This window comes from Gopherus flavomarginatus, chromosome 3, assembly GCF_025201925.1.
Source record: "Gopherus flavomarginatus isolate rGopFla2 chromosome 3, rGopFla2.mat.asm, whole genome shotgun sequence".
Taxonomy (NCBI): Eukaryota; Metazoa; Chordata; order Testudines; family Testudinidae; genus Gopherus; species Gopherus flavomarginatus.
Window position 1 is genome coordinate 150604394 of NC_066619.1, and position 14671 is coordinate 150619064.

Here is a 14671-nt window from a genome sequence, read left to right on the forward strand (position 1 = left end):
AGCCCACCCCATATGGCAGGGGTGTGGGCATCCAGCCTACCCCACATGGCAAGGGTCCAGGGTTGGGGCAGCCTGCTCCATGGGGTCCAGGGCATCCAACTGACCCCATGGTCCTGGGGAAGCCATGTGGCAGGGGTGTGGGATCTGAGGCTGCCAGCCCTTCCCAGGTGGGCTGCCCTGCCACCCACCCTCTGCAGCCCAGGTGACACATCGTGGGCCACATTTGCACTTAAGTAACCCTCCAAACATTAATAATAGGCACAGAGCAAACAGTATGTTACTTAATCTCCTTGTCCATTGTGTTAATGCCAATTCTCCTTTGCTTACATGCCTGATGTTCTTTATCCTTCTAGTACCTTGAGTGAATTTTGTTTCAGTTCACTATGGTTTCTACACCATTACTCATTGATTTCTCAAAATAATTAAAAAAAAATCAGTATTGATTTTACAGGAGCTGTCAGTTACTACCCCTGCAGCCTGTTCTCAGCTTGCTGGCTTTATACAAGCTCAGCCTGCGCCTGCCCCTGCCCCTGCCCCTGCCCATCTGGCTCTCATGCAGGTGCAGCCTATCAGGTTAATTGTGCTAACAACCTGTTCTGCCTTTTGTGAGATGGGCCCTCCATTATATCCCTCTCTTTACTTCTCTCCCTTGTGAGAACTGACCATTTATTCCTACTGTTTTCTGTCTTTGAACCAAGTATCAGAGGGGTAGCCGTGTTAGTCTGGATCTGTAAAAGCAGCAAAGAGTCCTGTGGCACCTTATAGACTAACAGACGTTTTGGAGCATGAGCTTTTTGTGGGTGAATATCCACTTCGTCGGATGCATGTCTTTGAACCAGTTACTGATTCAGGAGCGACTGTTCCTTTTATCCTATGACTGCCTATTTTGATAAAGACCCTTTGGTGTGGAACTTCATCAAAGGCTTTCTGAAAGTCCAAAATCTGCCACAAAGAGGAAACAATGGAGTTCTGGAAACAAGGGGGGAGCTGACAGAGATGCTCTGGATCCAGCAGATATCCACCTCTCTCCTATCAATGTGACAGCCTGGGATGCATGCACAAATGGCAATTTTCCATACCTTATAACTTGGATGGATTTTCATGGCACAGCAAACGGCACCTCTCTGACCTCAGGGCTACCCTCCTTCTAATTCCAGTTCTCTGTTCCAAACCCCTGAAGTACTAGAGCTGTTCAAAAGTCTAGTCAAACAAAGGTATAGCCCAAAGTACTGATTATTCATTGATCTCATTCTCAGAAATGACTAAACCTTTTTGGATCAAATTTAACAAAAAAAAATTCAGCAGACACCACACATGGCACATTTCAGTCATTGAGGCTGAAATTTCAAAAGTTCTAGGCATCTGAAACTGCTTTATAATAGGAAGTATTAGGCAACCTTAATCGTAGGTATTGCTAATGCCCGTCCTAGGACTGTTGTCCTATTTGTTACTTCTCTTAGCCCTGCCCAGCTATTTTCCCTGGTTCTGTTCCTCCTGCACACACTGGTGAAAGAATTGTTAATTGAATAGTGAATATTCTCTGCACAGCTACTGCTGTGCAAGGCCACTAAAGGCAATTAGTTACACCTGGGCTACCTCCCTGCACACAATGAGTTGGCCAGTTATAACGGAGGGCAAACAACCAGCAAGTGGTCTGTGGAATCTCTAGCACCAAGTAAGAGACACATCGTATAAGTATCAGGGGGTAGCTATGTTAGTCTGTATCCACAAAAACAACACTGATTCTGGTGGTACCTTAAAGGCTAATAGATTTATTTGGGCATAAGCTTTCAGAAGAAATAAGGCTTTTTACCCACGAATGCTTATGCCCAAGTAAATCTGTTAGTCTTTAAGGTGCCACCGGACTCCTTGTTGTTTTTATCGTATAAGTACAGTCCCTTCTTAAAACTATTTTCTAAGCCAGGGCTGGGGAAACTTTTTGACCTGATGGCCAATTGGGGTATAGAAATTGTATGGCGGGCCATGAATGCAGACAAAATTGGGGTTGGGGTGCGGTAAGGGGTGTAGGTTCCGGCTGGGGATGTGGGCTCTGAGGTGGGGCTGGGAATGAGGTTTCGGGTGCAGATGGGTGCTCTGTGCTGGGATCAAGGGGTTTGGAGAGTGGGAGGGAGATCAGGGTTGGGGCACGGGGAGAGGCTCAGGCGTGCAGGCTCCGAGCGGCGCTTACCTCAAGCAGCTCCTGGAAGCAGTGACATGTCCCTTCTCTGACTCCTATGCATGGAGCGGCCCCCTACCCTCGGAGCAGGGCCATGCCACGGTTTCTGGGAGCTGTGTGGTGTGCCCCCCAACCCGGCACCCTGTATGGAGCAGGGCAAGCACCAGACCCCGCTCCCTAGTGGGAGTTCATGGCCTGGCTTAAAATGGTCCCGGGCCATAGTTTGCGCCCCCCCACCCTCACCCCGTTCTAAGCATACATTGAATAGCATAAAGGGTGGGTTATGCAGTCAATAGGATTCTCTCCACGAGTTCTGGTAATTCAGTGACAAGATTGCCAGTTGGAATATGCGTAGATGTTTTCTCCACTTCCTATACATAAATAAATACTGCTTGTGTGTGTAACTGTCTTCATGCTATGTCGGAAAGCCAGCTGAATGGCATGCGGACAGAAACTGTCCTTTAGTGATTGTCTCTTGAAATAGCATGGCTCTTCAAGAGACAAGAGGAGGGGGACTGTATCCAGCCAGCCCTGGGAGAGGATGCTGAGCGCATACTGAAGAGCTGTCTTCAGCCAGGGCTTGCCAGTTTAACAACTCAGTTCACTGTTCCATTTGCACACTGGGTTCTTTGACGCAACAGAAATAGCTGCCTTTTTTTTTTTTTTTTCCCCTTCCTCTTAAATCTGCCTGGCCAATTTAAAGCTTGTGGATTCTTTCTTCCCCCTCAGGGAAAGCTTCTGAGAGGATTTTCTTTTTTTAACAGTTAATTCGATGAAACTGGTTTTTTTTTCCCCCACCCCGTAGATTTTGCTGTCAGGAAACATTGAAGCTGAACACAAGGCTTTCATTGCAGGTCAGTAGCTGAACTCCCGACCAAAGCAGTTAACATTCAAGTGTTGCTTTAGCAAGTACCAGAGTTTGCTAGAGACAAGTTAGCAAAGTTGTAGCATTCCAGTCAATGCAAAGCTGCCTTCTTAGTGGAAATGTTAGTGTAGCTCTCCAGCGGTTTGCAAAATTAGTTTGTCATCTTTGTCATGGAGACAGATGGGCCAAATTGATGCCTGTTGTCACTTTATTGAGAATAATGGTGTAACTCTAAGGGTCAATCTGCCTATGTGTCATTTAATTACTGTATGGCTTCATTCACTTAGCATTTAGTAAGACCTACAAGGAATTGTCAGGACAGTAATCTTCTTTTTCTCAAGATGTATTTTTGAGTTGTAATTTGCTCACTCACTTCTTTTTACCAGTGTTCCTTTGAAAGCCCATTACTACTTTGTACAGGCACGCTGCAGGGAAGGCAGTTATATACAATTGTCTTTTGTATTTCCTTTTAGTTTTCTATCAAAAGACCTAAAATTAGTTGCATCAGGAAGGAAGGATGTAGGTGTATCGCTATTGCCTTGCCTCTTTCCAGCCTGTGATTGAGGTAAGTCACTTGTTCTTCTTTCCGTGTCTTTGAAATGGATTCATTGTTGTTCTCCTCTGTACTGCATTTATGGGCATCCTCTTTTTATGTATTTCATTTTTCTCCAGTCTGATTAAAAACAGATGGTTGATCAAGTCAGAATTGTAAAACTGCTTAATTAAATCCTATACTTTTTATTTTAATGTTACCCTGGGTAGTTCCTTCTCCCCCTCGCACCCCCCTCTAGTTATCATCATGGTAAATAGTGTGGCTGTGTGGATATTGTGCTGGGCTGGTCAATTCTCACACCAACTTTGCGAAATGGAAAAGATTTTGACTCCAGTATTCAGCACTTTTCTCCTGTGATGGCTCTCCGGGAGTGTGTAAATTTAATTGGATTGTTTCAGAACACATTGAATGTATTTCCTACCAGGCACATTTTTTAAAAATGACATCTTGAAACTAAACAGGCAACCCAAAAAATAATAATTTCCATCAGGCTGTGGATTTTCATTCCCCTCAAAATCCCCTCGGATTATAAAGAAATTCATAACTTTCCAAAATATCAAGTCAATATTGATAGAGCCCAGTTCATGGAACAAATGTGGTGGTGGCATTGGCTCTACACAATTGTTGAAAATAAAACTGTAGTGAAGTGATTAGTCTGAGTGATTAGTCTCTGGGGAATTAAAGAATTATTAACTTAGTTAATTTTCATTTTCAAATGAGTTGAGCTCTGGTTCACACTGTGGAGGGACTGATTGTCCTTCCAGAGTTAAGATTGCAGCAAGCAAGTTATTATGAGTCAGATTTTGACACGCACTCTGCAATTTCATCATTGTTAAATCAATCCTTTGGGAACTGTACGTGGCACATATTAGCCAGGGAAAGTTTAGTTCAAGGTGAACACTCTGGTGTGCAGAGATGGGGTTTAGGGGGATGGGTCAGAACACTTTCAATTTTGAAAATCCTTCTAGCCCTTTCTTTTGGCTCCTCACATCTCTGAAATGGTTTGCTCGATGACTTCCAAAATGGGCTGGCTGAGGAGAGGTGCTTTTTAGTGGTTCCTGGGAATTGAGGTGCAGTGAAAATTAGTGAAGGAATTCCAATGCTACAGAGAGCTGTTTTCAGGCACCTATAATATATCATTTATAAATCTCCACATGAGTAACTTAAGAAAAAGATAGTTAAGGCTCAATAGATTTTAGAACTTTCTTTGACATGAAGCCAAATCTTTGCAGCCCTCTCTATCAGATATTTCTGAGGGGGAAAAAAACATATATCCTCTAACTCGAAAGATTAGAAATACACAATGAAGAACTGCAGCCAGTTCCTCTCTGACAAGTAACTGCATATTCATTATCACACCAACCAATTTCCAATGTGCTCTTGACTTTAATTTTGCCTTCTTAAGTCTTGAAACTCAACAATGTAATCAACTAGTGTCAAAATATCACACACTTTTTCTGAAATGAATTTTAAACAGAATAGGTCTGAATCTCCAGTGTATTATGCTACTGGGGCTATACTACCTTTCTTATTGCACCTGCTCTGGGGTGGGGAACATGCCTCATCCATTTAAAGGGGAAGTGGTGGTAGATGGGGGAGAGGGTGAGGATAAATGACACCAGGGTTCCAAAGCCAGCGCAGAGCTACAGGATCACTGCTGGGGAGTTGGGTGTGTATCTGCAGTTCATTCTCCCAGGATCCAGACCGCACCTTTCTGAAAGAATGCTTAGGTAGAGATTCTAAGAGCTGGTCTCCTCCATAGGTTTTGCTGCAGGAGGGAATGGTTTGCCCCAAATAGGTATGCTTATGATACCGGCTACGTTGTCCCTATCTTGGTGACATTGATTGTAGTTGTAAAACACACTGATATAGCCTATCAGGGACCTCAGGAGGTCATCTAGTCCAACCCTCTGCTCAAAGCAGGACCAATCTCCAGACAGATTTTTGCCCCAGATCCCTAAATGGCTCCCTTGAGGATTGAACTCACAACCATGGGTTTAGCAGGCCCATGTGCAAATCACTGAGCTATCCCCCCCCTATAAACACAGCTAGTTAGCTAGCTAGCTCATAACATTTTGATCTTCCTTATATAAAACAAAACCTTTACATGCTTCCTTCTGAGATGCTTAGATGAGAAGAGCATATGCACATCTGCACTCTTGGGTAAGTATCTATCTCCATCTCAATCAATTCTGTCAGAGGTTTGTGCATTCTTTTCCATCTTGCCCTTCTTCATGGTGATAGCAGTAAAATTGGCATGGCTGGTTGGTAATAACTTCTTCCTGGAGTCATGAAATATTTCAGCCTTACGGCACAACTGAATTTGCTTTATGGAGGGCAGTGTGTTGAGGCTGCTAAGCTCCAGGCAAAGCACCTGCTTGTTAAAAAATGGACAGCAGTGCAAAACGGTATGCTGGAGCAGCAGAAACTGCTTTGTAGTGAATGTTGATGCTAGCTTCCCGTGCAACCCTATTAAGTCCGAGGACAGGGGACCCGAGAATAGGAGAACAGGGGGAATGTGGAGAGGCAGGGATCTAGGAGGGTGTAGAGAGTATGTAAGGGGCTGAGAGGGATGTGGACTGGGGGACACATGGAGGGTGGCAAGGAATCAGGCTCCACCATCTTAGAATAGGGTTTTCTGGAGGTGGGACAACATGGAGTTGGGGGGAGGCAGGAGACTGGTACGGCATGATGGAAGGGACACAAAAGGGGTGTATGGAACATGGAGACATAGAGGAAGGTCATAAAAAAAGGCATCAACAGGATGGTCCAGTGGACATGGGTGACCTGGGTTCTATTCCTGGCTGTGCCATTGACCTGCTCTGTGCCTCAGGTTACCCTCACATCCCTTTGTCTGTCTTGCCTATTTAGATTGCAAGCTCTCAGGGCAGGGTGCTTTCTCACTGTGTGTTTGCACACACCCACTGCTGTTGGGCCCCAGTCTTGGTAAACTCCTCTAGGCACTATTTTAATTATTTAATAAGGAACCCACGAAATGCTATAGAAATAGTCCCCTGGAATTCTGCAGTCAAGAGAAGCCTTTGGCAGAGCTCTGTTCTGCTGCTGGAAGGCTGCAGTGAAACAGTGGTTTTGCTTCTTCCTACATTTAAGTAAGATCCTTTCATTGTCACTGGAGCACTCCTAGGCTCAAGAGAAAAGATTTAGATGAAAATCACCCATTCCATAATTTCAAGATTCCTCTCAGCAGTGATTAGTAACTGAAGACAGGCTTATTCTCCCCCTGGACAGTCTGATCTCTGGCCTTAGAATTTTCTTCCTTCTCTGTCTTGCTGAAGTGTTGAAATAACAACAACAGCAGCAGCTTCTTCTTCCAGATGTGTTTGGAACTCCGAGCTATGCTGCCATTCTTAATACAGTGAGAAGCTGATGCGCCTGAAATGACCACATGTGCATTTGGGAAATTAATGAAGAAACTGGTCCAGGCTTTGCTGGGGTGTTTTTTTAACTTCTTCTTCCAAAAATACTAATGTTGAGTCTCTCTAGCTTAAAAGGTGAATTGCAAGTCAAGGGCAAAATCATTTATTCAGATGCTGATCCTGCTCTCATTAGAACAGGCAGACTGACCAAGAGAGTTGTAATTATTACATCTCCTCCCTAGAAAGTTGAACAAAACCAAAACCACCCGACCTCTTCTATTTACTAGGAATACTGGAATAAATGTATGTTCAGCTGTGTAGAACAAGCTCCTTCCTCTCATGTTCCTGGAGTCAGAGCAATACATGTCCTGTCCCTAGAAAAAGCAGGCATTGCTCTTTATTCTTGTTAGCCTTGCAGACCCAGACCACCTACAATGTGAGTGAGCTGGATTCTGTTCCATTTTTGTGCATCATCAATAAACTTTGTTTACTGCAGGCCAGATTGGGATACTGTGAGGCAAAGCTGCAGCTGAACCAGGGCTGCTCACACAGCTACAATGACTCTCCCCCCTTCTGCGGCATGATGGAGACCTTGGCGCATATCTACCTCGAGTGCACCAGGTTGCAAGCCCTTATCCCAGTTCTTCAGATCCTTCTCCTTAGGCTCTGGCTGCACTTCTCTCCACACCTCCTGCACACCCATTCTGTGGCCCCATGAAATTGAAAACCTCCTCGTTAACCTCCTCCTGGTGCTAGCCAAGGTGGCCATCCACTATATGAGGAGGAGGAGGATGGATGGGGGAGGTGCTCTGCAAATGCACAGCCTCTTTCCAGTCCTCCCGGAAGTCACATCTCTGGGCAGAGTTCCACTGGCTCCTTGGATGCTCTCCAGGAGCAATGGGCGCCATCCAGGGTTCTCTGCTCAGTGTCCCCCTCTGGCTCCTTGCTTTTGACCCTATGACCTCATTCCCATCCCTGTTTTTCTCATTTGTTGTCCTCTGAACACTTTTCATGCCTGGGTCCAGTAGCTCCTCCCCTTAGACTGGGGGGCGGGGGAGCTTTAGATGTGGGTGGGCTTGTGCCAACCCATCCCTGGCAAATCACTAGATACAGTGACTCACCCGTCCAGCAGAACCTCTCATGAGACATTGCCCAGGCACGTTCCAGCAACTCAGCTGCACTAACTCATCCCTCAGGAGAGCCCGCAGTGACTCAGTCCTCAGAGATGGTGCAGCAACCTATTCATAGGCAGAGCCCTAGCTAGATGTCCCCAGGGCACAGGCATTTCATCCTCACCCCACCCTCCTGATGCCTTGTCATGTTACAGACTCCCTAGACTTCCCTCCTGTCCTTGTCTGTGCTCTATTCTGACCTTGCTCCAGCCCTGTTCCTGATCTGCTCCAAACCCTGCACCTGCCCCTGGAACCCCAGATCCTTGGACTGACTCCAGCCCAATTTCAACTTCAGCCTACTTCCAGACTCTGTGATCCTGATGTGGCTTGCCTTTGGACTCTGACCCATAGCCTCTCCCCCTGTCTCAGTGCTGCCCTCGGCCCAGTTCCAACTCAGCGTCCGGCTTCGAAAATGTTCCAGCCACCAGAACTGACTGCACAGAACGCAGAGCCCGACAGATAACATGGACTAAGCTTCTACTCAGTATGAGCAAGGCTAAGTTCCACGGGAGTCAGCAGGACTATGCACAGAGTAAACGACTACTGAATGTGAATAAGAGTCCTAAATTCTAGTCAGTTACACTTGTGCAACCCCATTCAGGGCTGAGCCAACTCCTGGTGAAAGCAGTGAGTCTTTCCCTTGACTTGTGTGGGAAGTGGATCAGGCCCTAGGGAATGGGGTTGCATAGCAGGATGAACTGGGATGCCCAGGATATCTGATGTTCTTTTTTGGCGTACAACGTGTTTATTCTTATTGATGGTGATGTGTGGGCTGGAAAGAACTTATCCTGACTTTCTGATCCCAGGCTGTTTACAAGGCTGGCAGTTTACAAAAGCTGCCTTTCTGTTTGTAAACTGAGCACATTTGACATGGAGATTGCTAAGCAACGATAAACTTCACCATTTTTGTGGCATCCCCTTTGAGGGGAGGGATAGCTCAGAGGTTTGAGCATTGGCCTGCTAAACCCAGGGTTGTGAGTTCAATCCTTGAGGGGGCCACTTAGGGATCTTGGGCAAAAATCAGTACTTGGTCCTGCTAGTGAAGGCAGGGGGCTGGACTCAATGACCTTTCAAGGTCCCTTCCAGTTCTAGGAGACAGGTATATCTCCAATTATTATAGAGCAGAGCTTCCTGCCAGTGAGATCTGTTAGTCCATGGAAGGTGTTCTCCCAAGGAAGTGCCGGGAGACCCATCACTAGAGACATTTAAAACTGGATTGAGCAAAACACTGGAAAATATTCTGCAGGGAGTGATCTGCCATTGTCAAGTGGGTAGCATAGATGACTTGATTCATTTCTTTATCAATTTTTATGGTGCATTAATGGAATGGGCCATCCCTTCAATTATTTTTGATGGCTGCATCCTCAGGGTTAGGTTGCTTTGGGAGTACTGAAAGACGATCCAACTACCTATGCACGTACATCAGCCCAGTATTCAGGAAGGAAAAAATAACATGGCTATAGTGAAGCCACCTAGAATCCTTCTGAAATGAGACTCCTGAAAAAATATTTTTCCTCCCTCCTGCCCCCTGCAATTTTAAACCGCAGAGAAATCTTTGGGAAAACAATGGGAGTGACTTGGTCTGTGGATGTCTCCCCCCCAGGTAGGCATACACTGGCACAGCTGGCATTCCTAACCATGCAGCAGGCATGCCACTGACAGGAGTGGGCATGGCTGGAGCACAGTGAGCCCCAATGATCCTGGGAGGGTGTTGGAATGACCCTTTGCGACCGTTTGCAAGTTAGAGCAGCTGTGAGGATCAAGAGGCTGGGCGGGGGTGGGGGAGGGGGGAAGCTATGGTGACAATTTCTAAGCCAGGCCGTCTTGCTTTTGTGTGGAAAAAATCCTTTGGACTTGATCTAAGATCTCTGTGCTACCAAATGTGACAAGTTGCATTCCTAAACCATTAAAATGCAGGCCAAAATTCAGATGGTCCCCAAAGAAATCTGAAGGGGAAGCAGATGAAGAAGAGAATATCCATATTAAAGACCATATCAATCAGAGATAATTTAGAGACCATCTTTGTCTCACAAGTTCCTTCAGCAAGGGGACAGTAATCATCCACTCCGGTGTGACCAGAATCCTAGGGGAACCAGCTGAGGGGTCACTCAATTAGGCTGAGTTGCAAAGAATGGGACAGACAATCCCCAAAGCTGTGGATATTCCAATACTTAGATTTATCAAGCCGGCACAAAACCTTCTATAATACCTTACTGGTTACCCAGAAGTCAACAACATAGTTCCCTTAAAGTAACCCAACCTCAGGCCTCCACCTAGTCCTCCCAAGTCAAATATAATGAAGTTTACTGAAAATCTTATTCATCACATAAAAAAGTTCTACCGATCTCAAAGGGTCGGACACATTACCTCCCTGGTTAATGACTATTCCAGATCTTGCCCAAATACATGCTTATAGCCAATTCTTATTAACTAAACTAAAATTTATTAAAAAAAGAAGAGAGAGAGAGGTTAGGTTAAAAGATCAGTATACGTACAGATATGAGTATAATTCTTGAGGTGTAGATTCATAGCAGAGATGGTGAGTTTTGTAGTTGCAAAGAGTTCATTCAGAATTGGTCCATAGGCTACAGTCCAAATTATATTCAGGGTAGTCCGGTCAGATCTGGGATCTCAATCTTGGGGTTTCAGCTTTCCCTGCAGTGAAGCATCAAGCAGAGCTGAGATGACAGGATCCGGACCCAAGGATCTGTTATACAGTATTCTAGCAGCCACTTGACCGCACAGGCCTGGGTGAACAAAAGGCTTTTGATGTAACCTTCTGTCTCCTAAGCACCAATGGTAATTAGTTACACAAATTAACATAGGGCAATTTATCCATTAGGCAGTCTATCACAAACTTCAAAGAGACATACAGACAATGACATTATTTCACCCAAGATTCATCTAAATGTTAATATTCCCTTTTGACCTCTGAATTAATAGTTATAGTGCCAGACAGGAACTGTCTGTTGACATGGCTAGCATTTATGAATACATACATACAATTAGTATCACTTCTAACAACATAGGCTAGAACTTTGAAATGCAAACCTATCTAGCACTGAATGGCCCTCATTACCATTCGCATACTTTCTAACATGACTTTAAAGATTGGCTCTGGGTTATTTAGCCTGCAAGCTGCTTAACTCTTTCCGGCCATGTATCACACTTTGTATAAGATTTGTGGCAATTATATAACAGTGATAGCAATAATGATTTGCATGATTATATTCTAATTAGGTAACGTCACATCCTGTATTCCCTTAGGAGGAACGATTTGCTCGTTCTTCCAGTCAAAGCAGTGGTTGCTTTGGATTATCACTCAGATCCGATATAGGATTTTCAGAGGTTTGCCCATCAATCGGAGGTTAGTCCAATCCCTGCTCAGAGACTGCTTTTTAACATATAATGCAACAGCTTCTCAAGATCAGTGTGATGCCCCAGGTTCTTCCCCACGAGCTAACTTGACATTGGTCTCAGGGAAAAATGCCCCCTTCTTTGTATCCTATTTCTTAAATGCTGGGTGAGTGAAGTCTGTGGCTCCACAGTTTACTCTCAGGTCAAACTGAAGTTATGGATTGAGATCTTCAGAAACAGAAGCCTGTGGTTAGGTTATAAAGCCATATTGAGGGACTTAAATAAACAACCTGATTTTCAAAAGGGTTAAGCGCCCAGCAGCTTCCACTGATTGGATGGGAGTTCTGAAGGTTTCATCATTTTTGAGATCTGAGTAAGGATTTAGAAGTAAAATTACCCAGAGCACCTGAGTGATTTAGAAACCTGATTTCCTAACTCCCTTGAAAACAGGGCTTAGGCTGCTCAAATTTTGAAAATGTTACCTTCGAAACCCAATTTTAGAAAATCTTGGCCACTGTGGTTAGAGCATGATCAGTAAGCATTGTATGTGTCTGATGTCTGTGTCAGTCACTCAGTAGTGGAGAGAGGGTGTTACGGGCTGCAGTCATGAGAAATCCCCTAGCTACCACCTGAGCTGAAACAAGGACTGTACCAGGGAAAGGACTGGACCCAGACTAGAAAGGCATCTAGTCTGCGAAAGAAGCTTATTGGAACATCTCTGAGGGTGAAATTTCATCTATGTTCAGTTACCTACTATATTAGGCTTAGACTTGCGTGTTTTTGTTTTATTTTGCTTGGTAATTTGTTCTGTCTGTTATTACTTGGAACCGCTTAAATCCTACTTTTTATACTTAATAAAATCACTTTTTGCTTATTAATTGATCCAGAGCAAGTAATTAATACCTGGGGGAGCAGACAGCTGTGCATATCTCTCTATCAGTGTTATAGAGGGTGAACAATTTATGCGTTTACCCTGTACAAGCTGTATACAGAGTAAAACGGATTTATTTGGTGTTTGGATCCCATTGGGAACTGGGTGTCTGGGTGCTAGAGACAGGAGCACTTCTTAAGCCGTTTTCAGTTAAGTCTGCAGCTTTTGGGAGATGTGGTTCAGACCCTGGGTCTGTGATGGAGCAGACTGGTGTGTCTGGCTCAACAAGGCAGGGCTCTGAAGTCCCAAACTGCCAGGGAGAACTGGCTCAGAGGTAGTCTCAGTACATCAGGTGGCAGTCCCAAGGAAGTTTCTGTGACCCAACCCATCACAAAGGGGTTAAAAGGTCATCAGATCTGAAGGATGCATTGTGTGGGTTTAGGCTGCTCCAATGTATGCTTGGGACTGGACCAAGCTCTAATCAATCCCAGAATAAGGTGGGCATACATGTGACTTTGCTTCTGTTTCCATCCCATCATTGCTGTGCTGGGTGCAGCTTGGCCAGACCAGAAAATCTGGCCCTTTATCCCTAAAGATTTGTCAGCATTAGGGATTTTTGTATTGGTGTAGCTATACCAGTGCACTTACTCTCCACACTGGGGGTGAACATTCTCATAGCTAAACTGATGTAAAAATCTCTAATGCAGGTGAGCCCTGGGAGTTTCATTTATACTCAGTTGTTGACTCCCACTCTGTTCCCATGCACTTTATGTAGGAATAATTGAAAGCATATATCTGCCCAACCCAGCCTCTTTTCAGTTTGGATGTTTTTGTTGCAAAGTTTATACATGGATGTTGACAAGATATACAGTATTGTTTAGTGTAACATAAATAACCTACATTAAAATTGTTTTTTCATAAATTGCCTTTAAATAAAGAGCTTCATAAGGGAAAATATAACACACTTGAATGGTGCTTCAAATGCTAGAGCTTTAGAAATAAATCAATACACACTTTAGATTAACCATTTTATTATGACAGTGGAGGTGGCTGGCTTAGCACCATATATGTTAGGCTGGTTTTAGCTATGGAGGCCTCCAACTTGTATGACTGTGAAATGTGATTTTACTAGTGGTCAGGCCCTGTGGTTTTCTAACACTTAACCACATCAAATATACGTCCCTGGGAATGAACTGCCCCCCAAATATCACAGCTCTCTCCAAGCATTTGTCAGGAAATGGAAAGCACTTACTTAATGCAAAAGGAATGAGAGGAGGGAGTCTCAAAATCATAGGAGAGAGGGAGAAACAACCTTTCCTGCTAAAACTCCTAACAATTAATGTTACTAAGATACCAGTGTTTTTAACTCCACAACCTTAGAGCTGCAAGAGAAGACTTTTACTAAATGGTGTAGCGCGCATCTCAAGTCAATGAACTATTGTATAAAGAAAGTCTGAGCCCCTGGTCTTTAGCTGTGGCCAAGAAAGAGCTTACAACACACTGTGTGGTGTGTGTGTGTGCGCACACATCTCTAAAGATGGATTTAAACAACCTATGTGTTCCTTAGATCCTGAGGTTGCTCTATATCCCATGCACAACCCCTTACCTTGGCTGCCAAAGGTTTCAAGGGGCCAATATGTTAGCCGGGAGTTGCTGGGGTCCATGGAATCCCTGAAGATGCGCCTTACAGCAGCTGCAGGGATGGGTTTGTGTAGCAGCCACTGTGCCAGCTCTGTGCCACTGGAGGAACCTGCTATGTGGAATGATCAATGCCTGGCTGTTTACACTGCTCTTAAGGTTACTCTTTCCTAGTGGATTGGTACAAGGCAGCCGCACCCCAGGGTGGGTGTGGCCAGGGCCAACTCCAGATTTTTTGCCACCCCAAGCAGCGAAGAAAAAAATAAATAAATAAAACCGCAATCAGCGGCACTTCAGCAGCAGCTCTACCGCGCCGCTTCATTCTTCGGCGGCGAGCCCTTTCCTCCGAGAGGGACTGAGGGACCCACTGCCAAATTGCTGCCAAAGACGCAGCTGTGCCCCCACTTTTCATTGGCCGCCCCAAGCACCTGCTTCCTGGGCTGGTGCCGGGAGCCAGCCCTGAGTGTGGCCCTGGGATTTTGACGCATGATGTAGATGTTTCTACAGATCAGTCTGCAGATGTGGTGTCTGGTTTTCTTTGCTGGTCACCATTTGCTTCCTCTGGTGAATCAGAGAGTCTAGGTCCACGTAGGGAAAAGATTTTTTACTTTGTCGGATACAGAACAGTATATTGCTTTCTTACATGCTGGGTTGAAATCCTG

At 44.9% G+C, this 14671-nt stretch overlaps 1 protein-coding gene across 1 annotated transcript in view; it reads left to right on the forward strand.

The window, feature by feature from the left end:
• Window positions 1-2899: 2899 nt before the first annotated feature.
• CSGALNACT1 (chondroitin sulfate N-acetylgalactosaminyltransferase 1) overlaps window positions 2900-14671 on the forward strand; it is a 95258-nt gene continuing 83486 nt past the window's right edge. The window contains exons 1-2 of the mRNA XM_050945025.1: window positions 2900-3030; window positions 3515-3606. The gene's annotated coding sequence lies outside the window, so the exon portion shown is untranslated. The remainder of the gene's footprint in view (window positions 3031-3514; window positions 3607-14671) is intronic.